The sequence below is a fragment of the Berghia stephanieae genome, chromosome 2 (assembly GCF_034508935.2).
Source record: "Berghia stephanieae isolate SIO BIC M18660-M18661 chromosome 2, UCSD_Bste_1.3, whole genome shotgun sequence".
In the NCBI taxonomy this organism is placed as follows: domain Eukaryota; kingdom Metazoa; phylum Mollusca; class Gastropoda; order Nudibranchia; family Aeolidiidae; genus Berghia; species Berghia stephanieae.
In genome coordinates, this window is record NC_088361.1 from 33,813,078 (window position 1) to 33,835,513 (window position 22,436).

Genomic DNA, 22,436 nt, shown 5'->3' on the forward strand with positions numbered 1-22,436 from the left:
ACTTTATGATATGATATGATATGATATGATATGATATGATATGATATGATATGATATGATATGATATGATATGATATGATATGATATGATATTTTATGCTATCTTGAGAAAAAAAGAGTACGAGATCGTGATAATGTGTTTGTTCCCGTTGACACCCCGTTTTCCGAAAGATATATTTAGACATAAAAATATCATGTCCCAATTAAATTGCCATATATGCCTTTCTGCTCCGGTCAAATAAAGCAGATAACCAAAAAGGCAAACAAAAATAATTAATCAGAAATAGCTAGGATGAGGTTATTGGATGGGCATGGTTAAAGGAAACTGTTTTTGAGGGTTTTAACTATTTTCCAGTTAGGAGCTAACGGCGCGGTTGGTAACTCGTTCGAAATTCCAATAGCAAAAGACCAAAAAATCTTGTATTACTATGTCACGACAAGATAATTCAGTCGCATTGTTAACCAGTTCACTGTCTCAATCTGGAAAGATACGTATTTAAAAATTTGGCTAAAACGAACTCGTGCTTCAAATATCGATGGATATCTTGGCAACAACTCTCGCGAGGTCCAGGATTTGAGTTTGTGCCAAGATGATGGTCGTTTAAATCGATCGATATTTGAAGGACGAGTTTTCTGGCCAAATTTTAAAAACGTGTATTTTCAGATGACGGCAGTTGTACTGGGTAAATTGTTATATTTTTTTAAAAAAAAATTTGTTTAGAGGAGTGGGTTTTATACATTTTATAGCGCTTTCCATACAAAAGAGCATATAGGTATGTGCATATGTCCGTATGTTTGGGTTTGTGTGAATGTCACCGAACTGTGTGTCCTTTTTAATACTTTTCTTTTTCTTCATAATTTTATTTCAAAATCTCCGCTGCCGTGCAGATGCACATAAATTTGCTAATTGGACGCATAGGACCTGGTCTTTTGTACGGTCATGTCTAATTGGAACCCTAGAGAGTGTGTTTCCATTATCCCGCTAGAGAATGAATGAAGTTGACGTCACTCAGCTCTTTCTTATTGGTTTTGGATTGCCAGTCCTCAATAAAGTTTCTTTAATAAGCTCTAAATATTAGAGGTTACGAATAGCTTTTTGTGTTGTTCACAATTTTCACCTAACTGCAAGCCACCAATTCATTCAATAGGAAACTGTTATTTATTTCTTGTCAATAGTCTACCTGTTCCTGTCTTTAGGCCGAGACTTACACACACTTCGCCTTGAAGGAACTAAGTTGTTTCCCCGAAGCTTTCATAAATATGTCTGCCATTGGGTCAAGTTTGGTATTTTGTCGAAATAATTAAAAGTTATGAGGCTATATAAATTTACCGCCATATATCTACGTGTGTAAGGTTTATTTTCATTGACGACAATAACTACAGTCTTCAAAAGGGTGAAAAATAAAATGTTTCTGAACGTTTCAAAGTTTAATCATCATCATCATCATCATCATCATCATCATCATCATCATCATCATCACCATCATCACCATAACATAACATAACATAACATATGGTAGAGGGCAAAATAGGATAAAATCCCTTGAATGCCCTAAATATTAATAGTAATGCCATAAATGAATTGATTAAAGATTACAATAATGATACACTGGTAAATACAGTATTCAAACTTAAATGTACTGATGTAAATGTGGTGTACAAACATATATCTTTAATCGTGACATGCACAGCACGCACACACACACACACACACACACACACACACACACACACACACGCATATAGAAGATAACCATAATAATATAACAATGCATAATATATACATACAAGACTGAAAGCCCTGTCAACAGTAGTGCAGAAAAGTCTTATTCGTCATATATAAATCTCCCATCATATAATTCCCTGTCTACTAACACCTTGAAATAATCTATAGATTTTGCATTCTTTGTTTCAAATTTCAAATTGTTCCATTTCTGGACAATACGAATACCGAACCAGTTTTGCCTTATGTTTGTTTTGCATCTAGAGACAAAAATCTTAAACTTGTCCCCTCTAGTAAAAGTAATATTAGAATATGAACAAAAAATCAGAAAAGTCTATCCTATCCATACCATGTACCAATCTTTAAACCAGAATTAAATCCCCACGAATTCATCTATATTTCAAGCTTGGTAAGTCAAGAAATTCTAACCTTTCCTTATAAGATAAATACTGTATTGCATAAATCTTTTTGGTAGCTCTCCTCTGTACACTTTCAATACTAATAGATTGCCTTTTATATAATGGGCTCCAGATGCAATTTCCGTATTCTAGAATTGGTCGAACGAGCGATTTATACAAATATAAAAATGTGGTTTTATCAAGACTTATAAAGGTTCTATATATTATTCCCATTATTCTGTTTGCACGGCTTACACAATTATCAATATGTAAATCAAAATTCAAAAGTGAATCAAAATTAACCCCCACATCCTTTTCATAAGGCACAACGGAATGTAGATTTGAATTAGAAGTATCGATAAAATAATTATGACATGGGTTATTTTTTCCTATATGTAATACTTTACATTTCGAAACATTAAAATCCAAATGCCATGTTGTAGACCATTTGACAAGTGAAAATATATCATTTTGTAGAATGTTATGATGTTCAGTTGTACTTTCGACCTTTGTATCGTCTGCAAACAGTTTGCAGGCTGAATTTATTCCACATGGTAAACCATTTATATATAAAAGAAATAAAAGTGGTCCGAATACGCTTCCTTGGGGTACACTGCTAATCACATTCCTAAAATCCGGCCCCACGCTATTGACAATGACTCTTTGTATTCGATTATTAAGAAAGTCTTTAATCCAGTTAAAGACTTTCCCTTTAAACCTTTTAGTTTAATGAATGGTCTCTCATGCGGCACAGAATCAGGTACCAGATTCAAGAGACTTATTATATATTGTTGATAGCGGCTGTGATATTTCAAAGGCCACTTCCCTCAGTAATCGGGGATGAAGGGAATCGGGTCCCATGCTTTTAGTCACCATCATCATCATCATCATCATCATCATCATCATCATCATCATCATCATCATCATCATCATCATCATTAATCTCTCTCTCTCTCTCTCTCTCTCTCTCTCTCTCTCTCTCTCTTTCTTTCTTTCTTTCTTTCTTTCTCTCTCTCTCTCCCAGGTCTCTCCCTCCCTCTTTAGGTTGTGCGGCTATTCGAATTCGGATCGGAATGTCCTGGGTTCGAGTCCTGTTCTGAACGGCGCATAGGTGAGTCCTCGGAAAAGGCTTTTAACTCATATTCTTCCATCGTACTTAGGTGAAAAATGAGTACCTACCTGGCTATTAACAGCGTTGTCTCTGTCGTGTAAAAAATATTCAATATCTCCTAACTGGCGTCATGTCTCGCCCTACATGCATATTCAGTGTCTACGTTGTAGTGGACGTTGTGCTATATAAATGCTCAAGTGTTTTTCGGTTCACCTCCACGTAATGGCAGATTGAGACAATGGATCCGATTTTTACATTTAATTTTTTTTTAATTGAGCTTTTATATAGCGCAATGTCCACCAAACGTGCTAAAAGCGCTTTTCAATGAGTCAATGTCCAACAGCAACATTTAATATTTAGGACAAGACATGACGCTTGTAAGGCGATATTATATTTTTTTCGAACAGAGACAACGCTGTTAACGGGCATGTATTCACCTGAGTACGGTGAGAGAATGTGAGTAAACAGCCTTTTCCAAGGACTCAACTATGTGCCGAGGGAGGATCGAACCCAGGACTTTCTGATTAGAAATCGAGTGTAATTTTACACAATATTGCCTTGCTTCATTGTCCTCCAATCTCACTGAATAAATCCAAAATTTGATTTTTCATTTCAGGTAACAGGTATACTTAATATCGTGTCCTGACCTCGTGATGTTTATATTAGATTTGGCGTTTCGTCCATTTCACGTACGTCTGCACGCCATTCTCATTTTCCATTCATTTCATCACACAGTCTATCGCTATATCCTTGGCGTTGAATTTGTTCTAACTCGAGAAATAAGATTTATGTCAAGGCAGACGAAAGATTAATCAGCTTGACACGTGACTGACAATATCACATAAGTCAATTATTGGGTTTTCGCTATAAATTTATCCAATTGATTATACGGCAATTCTTTTATAACTAATTTTGGGTATTTAATTAATTCAGTATTTGAATATTGGTGCGTATTTACTAAAGGAGTAAAATGAATAAATGAAAAGGATTATTCTAAAAATTTCCATTGAACAAATATTAGTACATTTTTTAAAAACTGAACAATATCATACATGAAAACAAAAGCAGATAGACGTAAATAGAAAATTTTGGATATTTTAAAATTATCTTGTGTAATAATCATTCAAGGGCTATAACTCCAGACATCGACACTGGTTCTTTTCATACCAAGGGTTTTCAATTTTAGAAAGAATTCATGTTAATCAAGCATAAGTGAGAAATGTCCCTCAAGGAAAGTTTCATTCCTTATATATATATATATATATATATATATATATATATATATATATATATATATATATATATATATATATATATATAGAGAGAGAGAGAGAGAGAGAGAGAGAGAGAGAAGAGAAGAGAGAGAAAGAGAGAGAGAGAGAGAAGAGAGAGAGACAGAGAGAGACAGAGAGACACACACAGAGAGAGAGAGAGAGAGAGAGAGAGAGAGAGAGAGAGAGAGAGAGAGAGAGAGAGAGAGAGAGAGAGAGAGATTGTAAACGCCCAGATTACAGTTCTATTACGTAATTAGATTTTAAATTAAGATTTTTTTCTATATAAGCTATTTATTTATTTTAGTGGTAAACATTCGTGAACTTTTGTTTAAAGGGGGTTCTTTTTTTAAAATTAAACATGACTTTGGTAGCCGGCAACCTGATCCGGTGTGCCTTTGTTTGAATATTTTTGATCCCGTGATGTGCTTCACTATTACAGATCCGGTATTTATTGTTGTCGACTGATGTCAAAATTATGGTAAAAGTTACGTTTGATTGCAAAATTATTCCGTTATCAGTCTTGTGCAAGAAAATAAGTTGTCCGCTGATTCATGTAGTACCATTTTTCAATATGCTTGCTCTGAAAAAAATCAGAGGAAATTTTGATTTCTAAAATTGTTTGCCTCCTTTTCTATCTAGTTCAACAGTATTCATGAATACGAATTGTAGGCGGCAACTAGACGGAAGTATTCATCATGTGGGCGTCAACTAAATTTTCGCGGGATATCGCGGCTCTATCAGATATGAAAATTACTTCAAGAAATCAAAACTAATTTATGTGACTAGAAATCAAAAAGTGTTAATTTTTTTAATATGTTGTACCTAACAACTTTTCAGGGCTATAGCTATTGAAGGCAACAGTAAATTTTTGCTAAATAAGTGAACATTATTTTAAAGATGAATATCCTTTAAATCTAATATTGTAACAAAGAAAAGTCCCCCGAGGAACAAGGATTTCGTCCCGTGGCCTGTACTGAATATTTTTTAATTAAACTTTGAAAAGCCATAGCTATTGAAGGCAACAGTATATTTTTGCTTAATAAGTGAACATTACTTTAAAGAAGAATACTCTTTAAATCTAATATTGTAACAAAGAAAAGTCCCTCAGGAAACACTATTATGACCTGCATTGAACATTATTTAAATCAAACTTTGAAACTCCAAATCTCTAAAAGCCTCATGAATTTTCCATAACGAGTAATTTCGATATTGGAAAAAAATATACGTTTATTTGGCATAAGCAAAAATGTCCAACGGGGATGAATTCGGATGAAATGTATTTCTTCCCTTGATCTATCCTCGAGATCCGTTAATTTATATATTTTTGAGATTGTGTCGCTAACTTTTTTTAAAATTATAAAACTTATGTTTAAATGAAAAATAAAATCATAAAACATTCTTTAATCGCTGGACAAATAAAAGTTATAATTTTTTTTTTGTGCTTCAATAATATTGCATACACTAAAATAAATGTTTCATTCTTTGAGATTGTTGCAATCATTAAAAGAATTTAAGGCCCGTAACTCTTAAGGCGACACTGAATATTTCCATATTACTTGTTATAATTTAATTCGTACAGAAATCTTCTTTAATCGACGTGGACTTATTTGCAGGTCTGATGACCTGAATTGTTATGAGCTCTCTGTTGGTTTTTTGGGGGGTTTTTTGTTTGTTTTTTGAGAGGGATGTTTTTCGTTTTCGTTTTTGTTTTTGTTTTTGTTTTTTTCTTGTTTTGTGTGTGTATCTCTGTGTGTGTGTGTGTGTGTGTTTGTGTGTGTGTGTTTTGTTTGTTTTGTTTTTGTTTTCTATGTTGTTTTTGTATTTTTTGTTGGGGTTTTTTTGTTTGTTTTTTGGGGTTTGTTTTGTTTGGGGGGGGGGGGGAGCGGAAGGTTGTTTTTTTATGATATGTACATAAACGACAATAAATATTTATAAAATAATATTTGTGAGCTTATTTCTGCAGCTAGTTGTACGCAGTAAAACCTAAATACAAATCAGAAAATCTCAAAACAATGGAATGAAGCATTCACTGACATTACATCTTGAGGGAGCGACACTGAAATCTTTTTAGCATGCGTTTCTTGATCTAAAAAGAATTCTTTTTAATTCCTACGGTAAGTGAGAAAACGTCCTCTGTGATATTGGGAAGTTTACAGCCACGACCTAATTAAATATTCACTTTTCGCGATTTGAAAGAAACACAGTCCCTAAAATCTGTCTTTCCTTATATGCGTTTAGAAATAAACATGAATATTCATAAAACATTTTTTAAATGTTTGGCATAACATGAGCGATAATGAGTTGTTTATATTAAAGCAAATGTTTAAAATTTAATTTTGGAGAATCTTGATTTGTTAAAATAGTTGCAGTCAATGACCCTCCAAGGACTCTGACACTTAGTGGCGACACTATTTTTATCTTAACAAGTGGACGTTAAGGGAATCTATTGAGCTTTTTAGACATTTTTTAATATAGCGCAATATCCACTAAATGTGCTCGAAACGCTTTACAAAGGGTCCCTGACCAACAGCAACACGTAACATGTAGAACGAGACATAACGCCTGTTTGGCTATATTACAGAAACAACGTTGTTGACTGCCAGGTGCTCATTTTACACTGAGTACGGTGAGAGAATGTGAGTAAAAAGTCTTTTCCAAGGACTCAACTATGCGCCGAGCGTGGCTCGAACCCAGGATCTTACGACCCGAAAGCGAGTGTCATCCCACAAGACCACCTAAATTTTTAAATCTTAGTAGACAATCGTGAACTCCCATAATAATATATTCAACGAATAATAAACTACAGAGCATGTTCAATTAAAATTCAGTACAATATTGAAAACAAATAATCTTGGTAACCGTGGAAACGCATGTAAACAAGGGCCACCTTGGATTTATATGTAAATTTTAAATCCCTAAGGCTTTTTTAAAATTTATCAATATGTTTTCACCAAAATTTGCCTAAAGGATATGAATGCTAAGTGTTTTAAGCAAAGAGAACCATTTTAAAAAATTCGTTTACAGAAAAAAAATATGAACATTAATATTTCATATTGATATCATACAGCAATATCACATATTTAAAAACACGCATCATTTTTGGTACAGCCAATGTAAAATCTGCCTCTGTTTCATGAATTTAAATGTTCTGAAGACAATCACTGAAAGTTTGAAGCTTTTATCTTTAAAAATGACTGAGCCTTAGGGATTTAAATGCTAAAATTTCAAGAAATGAGAAAAATGGATTTCAAAGCATAACTTTCTTCATTATCCCTATCTGCCATTGTTTATATAAAAAACATGTTTTGGCATTTTGCAAGAGTTATATGATCTAAAAGTAATTGGAAGATGAGGAGAAATGATTAAAGATCATATTTACGACAAAAACTAAAAATGTTAAAAGTACCAATATTTTTCCAAAATTCTGACCCGTCGATCCAATTAACGCGAAAAGGAGTAGGCTTTAACCCAGTACGAAAAAAAAGTAACTCAGAAGGGGAAGGGGGGGGGGGGTGATTTTCGTCTGTCATCCCACGCACTCATGTATTTGTTTATTTTCTTAGAAACTCACCTTAGTTAAATTAGATGAAATAAATTCAATAAATTCCAAAATATTCTACGGTAGGCACAAATGTTATCTGATTATATTTTCTTGACCACGATAATACCGTCACAATTTATTAGAAATTGTGCTCGCGACTTGAATTAAATAAAATGTAGAGGCAACTCCCTTTAATCTTGATTGTCCCCGCCCTGTGTGGTGTAGAATTGCTCACATTCTATTCCATCATGTTTTATACAAATAAACAAGTTGTGAAACAGCTGTCATGGATTGCAAAAGTTTTTGCCGTAGTGAATCTTATCACAAATCTGCACAAAGGTCACAATAGATATAATGGTTCAGTACCACAGTCTTGTCACCAAACGCACCCTTTTCCCTTATCGCCGTTTCGCCTACGTAAGTTATTTCCCTGCGAGAACTGACTTGCACAAAGTGGGAGTGAGTAGCTTGTGGTGAATAATAACAGGGAAGCACGTCAATACATTTACTCACCCGGCAAATTCTCTCACTTCCGTTTGGACTAGGAATCCATGCGAACCTAACCACGGGGATTTAGAAGTAACATGGGAATTAATGGGACGGTCTGTATGTGAGCACTGAATTGCGTGAGTGGTGAGAGCTAAAATTGGTGCAATTGGTGATCTAGAATGACCAGGAGTGTCCGTAGAGAGATTTTCATCACGCTCTATTTTACATTTGAATAGTGACGAAACATGCGCTATATTTGTGATCATAATGAATAAGGGATGGTGATGACGTTGTCAGGAAAAAAAAGACAAATTAAATATAGTAGCAAAATGAAGTCATGCAATCTTTTTGCACATGAAAATAAGTCCATTGCAAAATACTTTCCGCCAGATCAATTGTATCACCTAACCACCACAGTTGGGTGGACAAAACAATCAGAAATAACTCTGCATGAATCAAAAACTGGTCCGTTGACAATGCCTTCCTTACTTTATCAACTTCTGTGTCACAGGGCTCCCCACTTTATTTATCTCGAAAAATTGTAAGATGATGAGGTAATTAGAAGTCACAAATTCCATTAAGTTTCTAAAATTGATCTTCTAAAATCAAACCTCTAAAATAAAAAATCTAAAAGCAAACTTCTACGTCTAAAATCAAACTATAAAACTGATGAAATCAAACAAAAAGAATACATGCAATTTCAAGATTAATAGGAGAACGACAAAATGTCATTTGTCCTCATAAATAGATTAGAGTATTTATATAGCGCAATATCCTCTTGAAGTCTCAAAGCGCTTTATAAAGGGTCCCAGGCCAACTCAACACTTAACATGTAGGACGAGACATGACTTCTGTTAGGACGGAACAACGCTGTTAACGGCATGGTACTCATTTTACACTTGAGTAAGGTGAAAGAATGTGAGTAAAGAGCCTTTTCCAAGGACTCAACTATGCGCCGAGAGAGGCTCGATCGAAAGCGAGTGTCATACTACAAGATCCCATAGCATAGCATAGCTGCACTAGTCCTCAACTTATAACGGGGCGCCTTTGTTTTCACTCTAATCTAACCGTTGATATCAAGAGGACTTTTACAGAAAATGATTGACTCGAGTTTCAATGGAGATCCCATTCATGTCACAGTTGCTGTGCTCCCTCTGTAACCGTTAGGTGTGAGGTTTAAACCATTAACTGCCTACCCCGGAAAACCTCGTATTTAAAAATTTGGCCAGAAAACGCCCCCTTCAAAAATCAATCGATTTAAATGACCCTCATCTTGGCAAACACTCTGAAACCCGGGACTTCTCTTCAGAGTACGGCAGTTAAACCAATTAATGGGAGAAATTATGGTTTTATTTCTTGGTTTGAATCTTTTATTTTAATGTCATTATCATTATTATATATTTCAGTTATTTAAAAAGCGGTACCGGTGTTTCTATCTTTGTTAGGTCATAGTTTGAGACACTGACATCAAAACAGATCATAATATGTATAATTCATAGGTTCTTATTGGGATTCGAATTTTTGATCTGCCAACCCACACCATTGGCTAACTTTCTCAGTTGAAGAGTTCAAAAGGGGTTTTCTGTCGCTCTCTGATCAATAGAACGAATTCCATCAGTCCAGAGTGTTTTGTCGTGTATTAATGAAACAATTTTATCCACTTTTTCCTGTAAACTTTAATTTTAAATACCATCTATTAACACGAACTCTAACGTCAAAAAGTCTCTAGACTTCGATAAAAGTTAATTCTTTTTGACAAACTGGCAGTCATATTAAGTAATCATTATGATTTGAAGTTAAAGCTTTCTGACCAAAATATTAAAAATGTATTTTGTTAATAATCGTCAACATATTCATCGGCACGGCTTGAATTATCTGACTTTTTCAACCAATTCAAGACAGTCGTCTAATATATTATTTATTGACCTTTAGTTTTAAGGTCTTATTTATGTAAGGATTACGAAAGAAAGCACTTTTACTTGGTGGCTTTTAGTATTGATGGCATCATTTTTATATGACTTTTAATACCGATTTGTTTCCAGTTAAATGATCTTGACCCAAAATTTAATCTTTATAGCCAACACATTAAGAATATTATGGGTGCTTTGACAGAACCAAAAAGATAACCTAATGGTTACTCTTAATGTGACAATTTTTAGGGATACCCCAAAGAATCATTCTTCACATTACTATCACCTTTTTATAAGTTCGTTTTTTTCTGTATGTGTGTTTAGTTTTTGTTTATTATTATTATTATTATTATTATTATTATTATTATTATTATTATTATTATTATTATTATTATTATTATTATTATTGTTATGTTTGTTTTCGTTTAGATTACTAATTGCATGAAATCACATCTTTCAACTCACAATATATACATATATATATATATATATATATATATATATATATATATATATATATATATATAGACTATATAGCTAGTTTATTGATGGTATTATACTAAAACTAATTATATGTATATATATATATATATATATATATATATATATATATATATATATATAGGATATAAATATATATATATATATATATATATATATATATATATATAGGATATAAATATATATATATATATATATATATATATATATATATATATATATATATATATATATATATATATATATATATAATAGTTTTAGTAAAATACCATCAATAAACTAGCTGTGTAATATTATAGTCTATTTTTCAGATCAATGGCGTGAACAACTGAAAAAACGCGATTGTCGTCATCACGATGACGTTGACAGTCAAACCGAGGAAGGTGTTGGTGATACACGCTATACGCCTTTCAGCTGCATTGACAAAGAGAATAACATTCGTGACTGGCATACAGGATGCGAGAAGTAGAAGACTTTTGTCATTTCTGGTGTACTATGAGAAAACTCCTTGGTTGTTTTTTTTTTTTTTTGTTTTTTTGGTTTTTTTGTTGTAGTTATTTTTTAAAATGTTTTTTTTAATTTTTTTGTTTTTGTTGTTGTTGTTTTTTTTTTTTTTTTTTGTTGCTTTTCACTCCAGGTCTGATGGATGGTTACGTGCATGCGCGACCGAAATTGGCCACGCACACAGGGAATCGCGTTTCCTTTTTCTTTTCTTATTTTCTTTTTTTAAAGATATTTTTTCCTAGTTTAGTCGATTTATTTTGAATATCAAAACCGATGAGTTTTCAAAGGGGTCAGAGTTGTAGAACGATTTGGCCACGTGAGATTCTATTTAGTTACTTTTGAAGTCGGAATTGGCCACGAGAAACTCTGGCCATCTGGCAGACCAGCTGTGGATAGTAAATTTTTACTTCGTATATCCATTCAAAAATTAAGAAACTTCAAATGAGGCTATGCAGTCTTGTGGTATCACACTTGCCTTCAGATCCGAAGGTCCTGGGTTCGAGTCCCGCTCTAAGAGGCGCATAGTTGAATCCTTGAAAAACGCTCTTTACTTACATTCTCACACCTTACTGAGGTGCAATATATATATATATATATTATATATATATATATATATATATATATATATATATATATATATAATATCGCCTGAAAGGCGTCATGTCTCGTCCTACATGTTAAGTTTTGCTGATGGATAAGGACCCCTTAGAGGACATTGCTCTCTATAAATGCCCAAGCTTAAGGCATTTTAACAGTCGTGGATCATTTTAATCCATTGATCCATAATGTGAACTCAAGTTTTCTGGCGAAATGAGGGGGAAATATTTCATCAGTTTACTAGAGAATACTCTCAAACTCTCTTACTCTCAAACTTGGGACTTCGTGAAGTCCCAGGTTTAAGAGTTTTTGTCATTGAAATCGATCGATATTTGAAGGACGAGTTTTCTGGCCAAATTTTTTAATACGGACTTTTCCAGAGCACGGCAGACTAGTCCCTTTTGGCCCAAGTTGAAATTGTGTACCCCTAATAAATATACAAATTTAATAATGGTGATTGCTTCCCTTGTTGACATGAGACAGAGACGTTGGTGCACATGTCTTGAGACGTTTACGTCCGAGGATGATTTTATTGTTGAAGCGCGCATTTAGCACAAAGGAATATTGCATAAGTATAATCTGAAGAATTACTAGGTACATAATTTATATTGAGCATTTCAAAAATTTCAGCACAATCAATTTACTTTTCAGATCCTCATGTATTGAGTATGAAATATCTTACCATCTTATAGTTTCATGAAAAGATTTATGACGAAAATTGAATTTTTGTCAAACATGTCAAACTGGTTTCATAGAATTGGACATGAGCTTTTTCTCCCATGACCGCATTAATATGAAATGCATTTCCAGATGATATAAATACAATTCAGAGGATAGTTATTCTTTAGCGTCTATTTTGAGGAATGACGAAGATAACGCAGGCGTTAGCCGCAGTACAGCGCCACAGTGTAATCAATAAGGGGAATAAGGGCTCAAAGAAAATTATCTAGATGCCGACATTGAGGCTCGAACCCTTGTCCCATGGTGACAGAAGTGCAATGCCTTATCCACTTGTCCATCTCGTCCCTCAATCCCATGACATCGGCATTAAACTCTTTTAGCGTTATTGAGTATCCACCAAAAGAGGGCAGCAATGTAAACCGTTAAAAGACCGAAAAAATCTGATTCAAAATATTAATTTTCTATGACTGCAGACGCAACGGTTTTTATTAAGAGATAACAACAGCATTACGACTCCTGCAATGAAGCCAGAGTTAAAGTGATGTCATGCGCACAATGTAAAAAGATAAAGAAAGCCGATCGTTGTGAGAATCACTTAAACGTGGAAAAAGCATTCTCAATTGTTCAATGATTGGGCCATTGGTAAATTCATCTGGTTTGAATTACAGTAAAGCAAAGATTTAAGCAGTTGGGTCATCTATATTGACCACAAGCTAAGCACACATTTGCAAGTCTGATATAACCGAAGACAATCATGGGTCTTATTTAACATAGTTGTAATGAACAATATATTGCGGTGTTTGAGAGTTTGTCCATTACAGCAATGAGACCATAATAAATTGGTTTACCCGCCTACAAATAAGTATACGTCGACCTCAAGCGTTTTTTCTTGTTTATTTCGTCCTTCATAAAATTGTCCATTTTGGCTCTAGGTCTATCTAGTTCTAATTATTAACATTCCACTTTCAAATGGACGTCATTGAAAATTATTGCTTTGGCAAATGGTGTTACAGATCATATTCTTTAGTTGTTTGAAATATTGCAGTGATACTTCAAATGCGTTTGGAATACAATTTTATTAAAATGACAATGATAAAACAATAAAATAAAGAGCAAAATTATCAATTTAATTACTAAATTTTTCATCGAAGAAAAATCGAATTAATTTTCAAAATGGTATATTTGCAGGTCTGATAACCGAACGTAATTGTTGCTTGATTTAACATGGTTCCAATGAGATTATTTCCGTTACATCATTTCAGTTATTAGACCTGTGAATAAGTAAACGCCAGTACATGTACGCCGTTATCGAAATGAATACATGTACACTTTCCTGGCTTAGGGAATCGCTAAAGAAAAGTTTTAAGAGACGACACGCTGAGTTTTTCTTATTTTATTATATTATTTCAACGATGTTTTTTACACGAAAACGTTACAACCATGATAGTTCTAGAAATTCAATTCATTTTTTTTTGTCCCCAGGAAAGAAACCCGATAGTCTTCCTTTTTTTAAATCAAAGACGGAAATGAATTCGAGAGCTATATTGCATGAACCCTAGAGCGCCATATTCTATCCAGCCCAACTTATGTTGGATCACAAACTAGGGGATGGCTCATTTTATGGACATTATAAAAGATTATAGAGGATTAAGATATTAAAGGAGTTATAGTCGTACTCGGGCAACACATTTTCTTTCGCTTTGGCAAGTCATTTCCTTCACACCAAACACCGATGACTTAAGATGATCTTAAACGTGTCAACAATTCTTAAATCTTCTGAGAGTTTGAAGGGATATTCCATGGAGTCTCGGGTTTAAAATATTTTTACAACTTGGAATTTATCTTTATGCATTGATATTTTAAGTAAAGATTTTCTGATCGACAATAATAGAGACGATTTCGGAGTATACGTGGCAGACCTTTAATCACAGTAAGAGATAGAGGGTAAATCAGATTACAAGCTAATGCCACGATGAGAAATATATGTTATGGAGAAGTGCCTGATGGAAACAGAGAATAAAAATATTGCGGTGGGATCAAACTGACACGGCACCCTAGACCTGGCTGAGAGAGAGAGAGAGAGAAATCGGCGAGCAGTCGCACTAGCCACTGAGCCATCCAGCCAAACAACGAATAATATGGCTTTCAAACTTAGTACCTATCGTAAGGACTATCTTCTCTCAACTACAAGGGGATCAAATCGAGTCTAGCTCACTTACCCCGCGAACTTTCAATAGCGAGCAAACACTAATGTTATGCGCTCTTCTCTGTATGGAACAAGACAACCATGTAAACAAATAAGACGCACATAGAATAGCTCCATTATTGGGTTGAAGAAAATTCCGAAAAAGTGGAACGTGCACTTGTGTCAATAATGATGAGAAATAATATAGGGTATGGAAAGGTGCCAGATGAAAACAGAATAAAAAGATCGCCGTGTCAGAGCCAATCTTAATTAAGTTTAAAAGCCAAATCTTTGTATGGCTGGATGGCCCAGTGGCTAGAGCGACTGCTCGCTGCTCTCTCTCTCTCTCTCTCTCTCTCTCTCTCTCTCTCTCTCTCTCTCTCTCTCTCTCTCTCTCTCTTCCCAGGTTGGCTCTGACACGGATATCTTTTGAGTCCCTGTTTTCACCTGACACTTCACCATGCCCTAAATTTCTCATCATTATTGATGCAAGTGCTCGACTTTTTCTTGAAATGCCTTATGGCCTTAACCCTTTAAGTCTAGAGACAACGCTACCGTACACCTCTCAATTTTAAGTCCATGTCCTTGAGGAAATGTGTACAAAATATCTCTCCCGGAGAAATTTGTGAACCTCCAATTTAATCGGATGTTATGTCTGGATGAGCAATGACGAAAAGTGTATTTGAATTTCAAAAGATAAAAAAGTGGGCTATACAATTTTGGTTGTCCGCTCTTTTTACCAAAAATAATTTGTACTTTTTCACGCAATAAAACAAATGGGAGGGGGGAGGGGAGAGGCGGTAGATGAATTTCACAACCAGATTAGTTGCAGTTTCATTATTCGAAGAAAATGTATTTAGTCTTTTATTTAGTGACTATTTAGTGAAAATATTAGTTGCCTAAAAAATTGCTTGAAAGTGGTAGCTCAATTTTCATCTGAATGTGACTTAGCATGTTCTAAAAGCTACCGCACTGATAAATGTCCTTAACCCAAATCTTATTTTCTAGATCCGAATTGAATTTTCAGCCATTAATCTATCTCAACACCATAACACTACACTGTTGAGGTGGTGAATCACATCCAATCTTATTGTCTAAACGCCGACTCCATTCCCAGACCCAATTTAGATGCCTAGGTTGTCTTGTGAGTATAACCCTTTCCATTAAAGTGACGTTTATGTCAAAATATTTCAAACATAAAAATATTTGACATTAAAATGCCAAACTGGCCACACTGATCAAGGATCAAGCCGATTTATCACGTTTATTGTTCAGGTTTGATTGACATTTCGTTTTATTAAATTTAAAAACAAATAACATTTTTGGTGCAGCTGATACGGCCGTTTTCATTGAAATGCATGCCCAAGTCGTGTCTTGACAAAATATTTTGATATATAATCGGGAACCAAAAATCAATAGATTATAAGGTTATGAAGAGGATGGCGATGATGATGATGATGATGATGATGATAATGATGATGATGATGATGATGATGATGATGATGATGATGATGATGATGGATGCGAAAATGAAGATGAAGAATGAGGATGTGATTGTGGATGAGGAGGAGGAGGAGAAGAAGAAGAAGAAGAAGAAGAAGAAGAAGAAGAAGAAGAAGAAGAAGAAGAAGAAGAACAACAACAACAACAACAACGACAACGACAACTACAACAACAACAACCACAACAACAAAAAAAGAAGAAAAAGAAGAAGAAGAAGAAGAAGAAGAAGAAGAAGAAGAAGAAGAAGAAGAAGAAGAAGAAGAAGAAGAAGAAGAAGAAGAAGAAGAGAAGAAGAAGAAGAAGAGAAGAGAGAAGAAGAAGAAGAAGAAGAAGAAGAAGAAGAAGAAGAAAGAAGAAAGAAGAAGAAGAAGAAGAAGAAGAAGAAGAAGAAGAAGAAGAAAAGAAGAAGAAGAAGAAGAAGAAGAAGAAGAAGAAGAAGAAGAAGAAGAAGAAGAAGAAGAAGAAGAAAAAAGAAGAAAGAAGAAAGAAGAAGAGAAGAAGAAGAAGAAGAGAAGAAGAAGAAGAAGAAAGAAGAAGAAGAAGAAGAAGAAGAAAGAAGAAGAAGAGAAGAAGAGAAGAAGAAGAAGAAGAGAAGAAGAAGAAGAAGAAGAGAAGAAGAAGAAGAGAAGAAGAAGAAAAGAAAGAAGAGAAGAAGAAGAAGAAGAAAGAAGAAGAAAGAAGAAGAAGAAGAGAAGAAGAAAGAAAGAAGAAGAAAGAAGAAGAAGAAGAAGAAGAAGAAGAAGAAGAAGAAGAAGAAGAAAAAGAAGAAGAAGAAGAAGAAGAAGAAGAAGAAGAAGAAGAAGAAGAAGAAGAAGAAGAAGAAGATCTAAGATCTAACAGACCCAGCTATAATACCCATCTACTGCTGGGTAGACAAGGGGGTCGGGGAAAAAATCTCGCCTGCACCCGGGATCGATCTTGGTCCCTTTGTGGGTGAAACGAGTGCTCTACCAACATAGCTTCCAGGACCTCCATTAAACAAATGGAACAACAATAAAAACACGAAACTTTTAAATATGACAGCAATAAAGACTTGTTCACTAAAATTTGACAAGAGTAATTAATCTGCCCATCCGGATTCCTAGTTTCCGGTTGAAATGGCGTCGTAAATCCCAGGGATCGACGAAAATTGTAAACTCGACCGACATCGCAAAACATCTCCTTGTCCTGTGTCAGACGATAGAAATGTTAATGAACTGGCAAAATGTTATCGTGAAAAGTAGTCTAGTTTTCCTCATTGACGACGCACACACACTTTTTAATGTTCTATTAATATATGGATAGAGAAGTGTAACCATCATTTTTACTGAGAGGACAATCACAGGCTCTATGAAATCCAAGACGAATCACTATTACTATTACTTTTTATGTTGTGAAAATGGTATATTGTTAGTAAGAGGGATTTTTGTTTTCCTTAACGTCTAAGTCTAAGAGATTTAAATACATATTTGCTTTCTACTCTTTGGATAAATAACAATGTGAAGTTGAATGTAAGCTGGGTGAAAGAGTCAAGATCTTGAAGTTGTTGGAGCCAGTTTGCCTTTCTCATATAACTCATTCGTCTTCAGTGTTTGATTCATCGTGTTTTGTTGATAAAGAGGAAAAACCCGAAACGTCCACATTATCTGTTTTCGTTTATTAAATTGAAGCTTACATTCAATTTCATACTGTTATTACTTCTTTGAGATTCGAGCAGCAACATTAGCATTACTCTTTGGATTGTACCCTTTTTTTTTTTTTTTTTTTTTTTTTTTTTGGCAAATTGGGATGAAACCGAACCCAGCCATCATTTACGTATGATGTTTAATAGCCTCTAAAGGCAGAAAGTTACATACCCTGCTGATAATCATTAAACGACAACCCGCTAATCTTTGCTGTCGTTGACAGTGAGTAATAGCTTTTGGTAACAGAATTTGATCAGTGCGTGAATGTCGTCAGGCACAAGTATCCCATAACACCATATGAAAATTTGGTTTCTGTCATTATAATACCTGACTGAAGCTGTGGGTTAAATATTTCATTCATAGATGAGATCCGCCCCAGCTTAATCGACGTTGACTGTGTGTTTACCTGGATGAGATTTGAAAATTTAATGAAATAACTTTAAAAGTTACCATTCCACGGACCGCACGTCGTTCAAATCACCATTTTGAGTGACATAAAACCACAGGCCTTTCGTCATTGTTGTTGTTGTTAACGTTGGTCAGATTGCTTATGTCACCCGCGAACATACCAAAGCAAACAACTTTACATGTAAATGTGGCATTTCTTTCACTCGCTAGTTATCGTCAATCAGACTCGTGCATCTACATTCAAATAATTAATTATGTACACAGCGAATATAGGCAATATGAATGTAAATGTTCCGTACACAATTTTGAGCTAACGATTAAAAAAAAAAAAAAAAGAAAAGAAAAACAAAAAAAAAATATATATATGTGTGTATATATATATAATATATATATATATATATATATATATATATATATATATATATATATATATATGAGACACTACATACACTATATATATATATATATATATATATATATATATATATATATATATATATATATAAATGAGACACTACATACACTATATATATATATATATATATATATATATATATATATATATATATATATATATATATATATATATTATCAGCCTTCCTCGGTTGGTAATCGAAACTCAGACCTTCTGGTTACTGGTCAGATGTATTACACAATTGTAACACTCCTAGCAGGGAGGTGTGTCTTTTGTTTCTTTGCAATGTTTTTGGATTTTAATACAAAATTCCTGTGCGCTGAATATTGATTATTAGACTAGTATGTTTGTTACATTCTCTTTAATGCATGGATGTATTTTATATGAATACCGAAGAAAGCATCAACCCTGACCATGCAGCTGTATACAGACTTTCCACATGGAGGGAGTGGGACAATCATGCAAATGAAGGTGTTGAAGATCCGAGAGAAGAACTGCCCTACGGAACTGAGCTACCCAGGATTATGAATGAGTAACACTGAAGAGAGCACGGCAAAAATTGGGAGAACAGCTGGAAGCATGAAAAAGTTGGGCCTGGCTGAGACTAGCTAGTGTACATGTGGATGTCCAGAGCAGACGATGCAGCACATCCTTAGAGAATACACTGCACTGACCATGACGTCTGCTCCAGATGCTGTGGAGTGGGTTCGGTGTTGGAGTAACAAGCTATGATGATGATATGAATACCAAACAAGGACTTTGTGAAATATTATTGTTTTAAGACAAAATGATTCCAACTAAATGATGGACCACCTATTTTACAAACTTCAACAAGCCATTTTGACAGCGTACCAGGCAGTGACAATCGCTCTCACAGTACCTAATGTTTACCTATAAACAAGCACCGGCACCATTTATGTTTTGTTTTTGTTTTTTGGAACCGCGTTTATGAGTATTTCTCACCTAACTGTATTATCCAGACTATAAACTATCTATAGATAGTATGCGCTGAGAAACTCACAACATTGCCATCCGGAAATATATCGGACTAACACACAAAACTACGTGTTACCATGAACTTTTATAGCCTGCTTAATACAGTTTAGTGAGAATTACTCAAAAACGCGGATGGCAAAAAACAATAACAAATATCCGAGTGACGTCAACTTCGAACTATCTATGGATGCTGTGCGCTTGGCTAAGAAGCTTACAACAGCCATCCTGAAATTTCACGGACCAACATTCAAGGTTTCTAGTCTGGTTAATACAATTTAGTGAGATTTACTCCTAAAAATTAATTGCAAAAAAAACAATAACAAAGACTTGAGTGACGTCAACTTCGTTCTATCTTTTGATGATGTGCGCTTGGCTACGAAACTCACAACATTGCCATCCGGAAATATAACGGGCCAACAAACAAAACCATGTGGTACCTTGAAGGTTTCTAGTCTGGTTAATACAGTTTAGTGAGATTTACTCATAAAAATGGATTGCAAAAAAAAAAACAATAACAAAGACCTTAGTGGCGTCAACTTTGTTCTATCTATACACACATCGGCCACAGACCGTACCAAAATATTTTTTTAAAAACAACCCAAGCGTCTGAAGTCTGTGTTCACAGTCATCTACGTAACTGACAACAAAAAAGTTGAGAGAAACACAACGTGACCATCCTATCAAATCGTTAACCTTACCCACAACTCTCCCTGCTCAGATTGACCCTTCCACCTTCATCAATCCCTTCTCTACACAGGGATCCAAGCTCCGAAAGATCAAGCATAACCAGAACAGAACATAAACAAGGATTGTATTTTTAACGAACCTAGAATAGCAAGAAAGAAAACAACAACGAATGTAGGAATGAGTCATCTTAACATCAACAGTTTAGGAAACAAATTTAATTAAATGAAAACTATTTTGACAGACAACTTAACAGACTTTCTCATTATATCAGAAACAAAAATAGATGAAACATTAAAAGACGCCATTATTACAATAGATGGATACAAATTCGAGAGAGGCGACAGTGACACAAATGGAGGAGGAATGAGATCAGACATTGTGACCCGACATAGAAAGGATCTGGAGACGAATAAGTGGAAATCATCACATGCGAAGTGACAATGGAAGACACAAAATGATTACTTCTCGCTGTTTCAGGCCACATTGGAAGATATGGGAAGAAATGTTGTCTTTGACGACAAAACTCATCTAAATATAACGGCAATCAAAGATAACTACTCAAACTTACCGATATTGGAATTTAAAGAAACTGCCCAAGAAACATTCATAAAAATAGTCACTGGTCTACATAACATAACAGCAACAGGTAAAGATTAAATTTCAGTAAACCTTCTAAAAGCCAGTGCCCTCGTAGTAACTAAATATTTATGTAATAATAATAAATGAGTCAATCAGAACAAAATTATTGTTTTCCGGGACAAGCTAAAATTAGCACAAGCTACAACCCTTTTTAGGTTAGGACTTTTCTTTAAGAGAGATCAAATGAAAGAAATACAACGTTATATCTTCACTTTATCGACTTCCAAAAGGCATCTGATAGTATTCATAGAGACAGCATGTGGCGCATATTACAGTTATAGTATGCCACTGAGGGTCATCAACGTGATTAAAGCTTTATATAATAATTCAAACTGCTGTGTAAAAAATGACAAGGAACTCATAGAACCTTTCCTCGAGGAAACAGGAGTAAGACAAGGTTGCAATCTCTCTCATTCCTTTTCATATTGATAATGTAATGAGAAAGTCGGTTCAAATCAACGGAATAACCCTCAGTGACAACAACAAATTGAGTGATTTAGACTTTGCCGACGATATTGTCTTTATTTCAGACACAAGAGACAACCTACAACAGGACACGGCTTCACTGCAAGAAGACGCAGCTAAAGTTTAATGCAAAGAAATTTGAGACAATTACAACTAGCGAGATGATGCCAGAATATTAGTCTGGTTGATAGAATTTAGTGAGAACTAATCATGAAAATGACAGTTTAAAAACAATAAGAAAGAGCTGAGTGACGTCAATTTCGTTCCATCTATACATGACTTTTGATCAAAGAAGGTGCAATTTATTATCGTTATCCTTGTTATAGTGAACATCGTTGGAAATCATAACAAGGAAGTAAAGGGTAAGGTCAACAACAAGAATTTTAAATCTTGGCTGAAAACAGTGAGAAATCCGATGTACGGAAGCAATTTTTATGTATGTTATTATTAAAGCAATTTACCAGCGAAGGGGGAGTGTGTAGTATTAGGTCCACTCTATGTTATTTATGAGATGAAAGAAAATAAGATGAATTCTGCAAAAACACCCTTTTTTTTTCTCGTCCTCCGTTTCTACACTCACCCCTCCCTCCTTTTATTCTCTTTCCGTTTTCTTATTTTTCTTTTTAATATCCTTAAATCCCATCCTCTCCATCCAAACACACACACTTTCTCTTTCGTAGTCATCACTTCATTCCCTTTATCCTCTTTTTTCTCCCCATTCTCAACTAGTCTTTTGAGACCATATA

General features: G+C 34.5%; 1 protein-coding gene across 1 annotated transcript in view; it reads right to left on the reverse strand.

Moving 5' to 3' along the window:
• Positions 1-8,524, reverse strand: part of LOC144966773 (uncharacterized) — a 55,731-nt gene extending 47,207 nt beyond the window's left edge. The window contains exon 1 of the mRNA XM_078903550.1: positions 8,077-8,524. The gene's annotated coding sequence lies outside the window, so the exon portion shown is untranslated. The remainder of the gene's footprint in view (positions 1-8,076) is intronic.
• Positions 8,525-22,436: the final 13,912 nt, after the last annotated feature.